The sequence below is a fragment of the Bacillus rossius genome, chromosome 2, assembly GCF_032445375.1.
Source record: "Bacillus rossius redtenbacheri isolate Brsri chromosome 2, Brsri_v3, whole genome shotgun sequence".
In the NCBI taxonomy this organism is placed as follows: domain Eukaryota; kingdom Metazoa; phylum Arthropoda; class Insecta; order Phasmatodea; family Bacillidae; genus Bacillus; species Bacillus rossius.
Window position 1 is genome coordinate 38199989 of NC_086331.1, and position 6018 is coordinate 38206006.

Genomic DNA, 6018 nt, shown 5'->3' on the forward strand with positions numbered 1-6018 from the left:
CCTTTTTTATAAATTTTAAAAATGTTCTCTAATTGTTTGGATTATAATTACGGATTTTTAATATGGCCTCGGAGGCTAAGGGAGGTTCGTAGATTAGAACTTTAAGCCTCATTGTGGACATTTTAGGCCACTGGCGGTTTTAAGAACCAAAACGGAAAATTTTCCCTCAAAATGGGAATTTCTCCCTCAAAATAGAGAAATTGTTATTTTTTAAAAATGTTTAGATTTTGTGGCAGATTTTAGGCAATTTTTAGCAATTTTTAACAATTGTTTAGTCATTTTTTGCAAATTATAGCATATGTTGAAGGTCAAGGTCATCTAATATGACGCCGGGACGTCAGAATCCAAGATGGCGTTGACAATCCTCCAATCCTCAGCCTGAAGCCTGTCCTCGGACCGGCTATTATATAATTTACATGATTATATGTATATATATATATATATGATAAAATAAAATTCATCGGCTAATTCAAAATGGTCATAAGCACGCAGGTGTATGGTCGGCCTCCTAGGGCTATCTGCCTATTGTGTTAGGGCTGACTCTCTATGTCCGATAGCGTGGCCCTCCTGGTAGACTTCACCTCAAGTGCCGGTTGTGTTTCTGAAAGGCATGGGATTTTGAATTACAAGCTAAAAACGAAGACCATAATGCGTATGCTTCTATATACATTCGCCTATAATTTCAATACGTTGGAATTTCTATCACTTTGTTTAAGTGATTAAACATTAATTTTTAAACATTACATACTATAATTTAATAGCCTTGAGAACAATAAAAAATTACATAAAATACAAAACCAAAGATAAAAATAATATAAAAAACTAAAAACAAATTAAACCAATATTGGTAGTTACTTAAATTATTTTATCTCTAGAATACTTTAAGGCATGTACGCCTGACCTCTGTGAAACATGTTTGTCAAATAATACATTGTTTGTAAGTTGTTTCATCTTTTTTTCTTGTTGACTGGCGGCGGTATGAGTGGCAAGTGTAGCAATTCACCACCAGGGGCGCTTGCGTCTCTGGTCATAAATCCAGTGCTGGACAAATTACCAAGCGAACCACGAGTCCAAGTACCCAACCACCCAAATCGTAAATTTTTTTCAACTGTCCAACTCTTCATCCAGACCATCACCTGTCTCCTGTATTTTCGTACACTTAACTCATGCAAATTTGCACCCTGCATGACTGTGCCCAGGGATTTTCCTGTGCCTATGCAGGTTTTACCTGGGCACAACTTATCACTGCCATGTTTGGCCAGTCCCCTCCTAGCACACGAGTCATTTTAACCTTCCCTACATGGCTAATCGCTGCATGACTAGGCGTATATGCTTTGGCCTGAGACGCACCTAGGTCCCTCCCTAACCTAGACCCCTCCCAAATACACTTAGTTTTTAGTTAGGTTAGGAAAAAACCAGCTCTATGTTGATCAAGCCTGAATATGCTGGCTTCAAAGCAGAGTGAAACGTCAGTACAAACTACCACTGTGACTTGAATCAACCTTGAAGCCAAGATAACTTATACGTTAACTGTTGTTACCATTATGTTCTTTTGGTTTAATTCAATAACAATGTATATATGTTCTTTCGGGTTAAAACAGTTTGCTTGAGAATCCGATTTTACCCAGGAGATTTTATTGTGCGATACATTTAATCACCTGTGATCCTCTCAATCAGTCATACATAACCATCATCATCGAGTCACGTGACAAAAAATAAAGCACTGCCTCGTCGTACGCTTTTGTAAAATTCAGGAAACATTTTTTGAAGTACAGCGTGAACAAAGTATCACACTTTCATGCAAAACACAAGCGATAACGTAAATACTGGAGCAGGCAATGAAATAAATGATAACTATAGTAAAGTAATTGCCGTGTTCTTTTTTCTATACAACAGCAATGACAAACAATCACGTAAAATGTGATTTCGTTAATGTAGTAGAATTTGCTTAGATTAACGGAACAGCTGTTATGCATTATTTTTTGTGTGTTGTAAACAAAACTGGGAGATGAGCTTCAATAAACTAAACACTGATTTTAATTGTACACTTTTTTAATAAAAAATCATTTTGGGATGAATAAAATTTAAATTGAATATTTAAAATTATATAATATTTTCAAAATTATAAATGTTCTTATAGATTTTCAAAGAAAGTAAACAAAAATTTATTATGATCATCAATACGCAGTGATGTAAATAAAAAAAATTTAATTGTTAGTATATTTAGAACATTTTTGTAATTTTCAGAAAAAAATATTTTTAGTAAAAACTTACTAAAATATTGTAAGTTAACGAAATCTTATCTAGATAAAACAATCAAATAAACTGGAATTTTTATTATTTGAAAAATTTGTTTCAATGTTACATTTGTTATTGTTTGACAGAATTTTCAAATTACACTCGAAACATCATATTTGGTACAAAGCCAAAATTAAGAGTCAAAGTCAAGGTCAGACGGTATTATTATTAATATCAAAGTTAAAGACAATTTTCAGCTCCTCCAACTATGCCTAGACAATATTTTGAAATCCTGTGTTCGAGGAACCTATATTGCACTTCTATTTATGATTCGCATAAAAAATTAATGCAAATTTTTTTATTTAAATAAAAATATAAGTACCTGGTATATAACTATTGCCACGGGGACTGTCGCAGCCGAAAAGTACCTGGTGCCAGTCCACCATTTTTTAATGTGACTTCATGTCGACCATATTGAATGACTTTGACCTTTGACCTTTGAAAATGAACTTGACCTTAAAAATTTGCCAACATTTGCCCAAAGTTTGCCAAAATCCACTAAAACTACCAGTGTTTTTGGACAAACTTTCCGTCAAAAAATCTGAAAAAATTTTAAAATTAAAAAATTTCTCTTTTTAGACGGAAAAATTCCCGTTTTGAGGGAAATTTTTCCGTTTTAATCCTTAAAAATGCCTTGAAAAGACCATAATGAGGCTTAAATCACATATCTACAACCTCCCTAAGCCTCCGAGGTCATGACTTTGAAAATAAGGATGACATGGGAGCCATTTTGAATTATGAATATCTGTTGCCATTATCATTACGGTCGCCATCTTGAAAATCAGTAATTATTTTGAAAGAAAATCGGGAAAAAATTGAAAATTTATAAAACAAAGTAAAAAAATTTAATGAAACATTATATTAAATAAACCGTTGCAATCTTGGATTCTAGAAATGATGCACGTTTCTTTATGCCTGTTATCTTGGATGTATATGATGTCATTTTTACAATTTTCGTTACGCCCGCCATTTTGAATTAACAACGTTTTAAATATCGATACGGTCACCGTTTAAAAAACAGTAATTTTTAAGCTATAAATTAGGAACAAAATTTAAAAATTATAAAAAAATTTAATTAATAAAAATGTAATAAATAATTATTTTAAAAAATGCACTTTCGTCATGGAGTCATCGGTTAAAACCTGGTGAGGACAAAAAATAAACAAAATGGTGACAGATCCTTCCTCCACAAAAGCTGCTGGCAGACAGACCTCATACCACTAAGGCTAAGGTATATATATCGCAGGAATAGTATGATGTCACATTCACCATCTTGTTTACGTCTGCTGGAGGCCGCCATCTGGTTTTCGCCTGCTAGAGTGCGCTACCACCATGATAGTTTAATTTTAACCCGCTAGAGTGCAGTAATCATTTATTATAAATGTGGCAACCACCATCTTGAAATTTGGATGCCATCTTGGAAATTCATAATTATTTAGCTATAAATTCGGAGTACAGTCCAAAAACAATCAAAAAAATCACTCATCAATTTACTGATTCATAAGATCGACTCATGTCCTTGGTTCGAACCCTGGGTGATGCAATAGTATTTAATTTTATGTAAAAAATTACAATTTTAATAAATATGGCAGAAAGTACTAAAAAAGCTTTAATTCCTCTACTACCAGCCTCTAGCATGCTAATGAAAACACATTGACTGCCATCTTGATTTCTGTAATACTTTACCTAGAAATTCGGGATGAATTCCAAAAATTTATTAAAAAATCTACCAATAATTTACTGATGAATCAACGTATGGCTTTCCTTGGTTCAATACTTGGTCAAACCAAAACTAATTGAATTTAATTAAATATCACATGAATGTAACAAAAGAAACAGGTTAAAAAAACATTTTTAACAAATACAATGTATTACATAGATCATATACTACTACAGGAGCACTTGCTAAAGTTAGCAACCTTTTCAATATTTTGTTCTGCGTTGGCTTGAACTGACTAATTCTTAGCTCTAATCGGTTAAATGCATAGAAAGACCAGCCAGATCCTTTTCCTACATATTCTTTTTCTTCCTGATAAAGTTTCTCGATACTATGTTTAACAGACTGCTTCACATCGTCGGAAATGGAAATGGGGGTATTCACTGTCTTAAATGCACACTTCTTCACTTTTTCCTCGGACGGATATGGTTTGCCATATACACAGTCCAACCATAAGTTATATTTTAAAGGTCCATATCTAGCTACTTCATTAGTAAGTTGATTGATAATGTTCTGCCTTATATCGTCAAAAAAATTACAAATGTCTTTCAATTCACTAAAGGTATTTAGATAATAGTAGTCTTTCAGCGTTCCACGAAATGCAGATTTCGCCATGTAGAATCCGTTATCATTCACCTGTAATGCACCGAGCACAGATTTAAGGGTTAGATTGATCTCCGGATGTCATCGCAATCGGTTCCTGATCATCCTTTTTTGTACTTGTACGAAAACGAGTATCCAATCGAAAGCGAGGAGTGAAATGTATACAGGTAGTTCATCAGTAGGCACACAGACTTCACATTTACAGTTATTCGCATGCCTTCTCTAATTGTCAATACGAGTAAACCAAATATGACACTTATCGCAGCGAAACTTCATTCGAGATGGAATATTCATGCATTTACTCCGCTCATGTCTTCGTGCATCGTGGACGAATGCAAACGACATAACGTAGTAGCCGCAAGGATGCCTAGATGATGAAGACGAACCTTTCAGACCCGAAACAGATGATGAAGTTTCTGCAGTTGTACAAACTTCCGGTGTACTTTTAAGCGAATGAATTAATCGCTGTTGCAGAGAAACCTTTATTTTCTGTCGTACAGCACGACCTATGCATGTGTTCATTTGCGTTTTCATATTAACTTTTCTGGCCAACTGTTTATGACATTTTTCACAGCAAAACATTTTGCGAGGAGGATTCTTAGCACATTCTCTCTTCTCGTGTCGTCGAGCATTATAGTTGTTGGAGAAAATCTTCTCACAGTAACGAAATCGATGCTCAATAGTTGTTGACGAATCACTAGCCTTTAAGGGCTATCGAGAGCGAAACCTCGTTCATCGCGGTTGCCTCTACAGCCAGCACTGAAGTAAATAAGATCTCTTCTGCTGGCGGTACCACGACTGTTGAAGTCTCTTATATTGTTGTCGCCGACGTTGCCAACGGGATTTGCGTCATCATCGTCAACGCTGATATCAGGGTTTACGTACACGATAGTACAACTTTCATCGAGTTTGATGTTAAAGACGGTAAAGATAACATCGATTTCACAAGAACAGGTAATAATGCGACTTATGCACCAGATGTAGCGAACTAGGTGATCCTTACACCACCGCAGCCAGTAACAAACTAAACGTCCTGTCGTCTGGGACTAGCTTATAAACACGCAACCGGTCAAATAATAAGATAGTCAAAACACGGTTCATTTACAATAATACACTGTCAAAAACATTTTAAAAAGGAGCACATTTGAAAGCAAATTTGACAAATGTAATGGGCACACGAAACACGCACTGGACATGCAATGTACACGCAATGACCACGAAATTACCACGCAATGTACTCACTGTACTCGCAATAACCACGCAATGTACACACCAGTCACGCAATTTACGCACTGGACACGCAATGTACATGCAATGACCACGCAATGTACACACCAAACACATAATGTACGCACTGGGCACGAAATGTACACACAATGACCACTCTATGTACACACCAA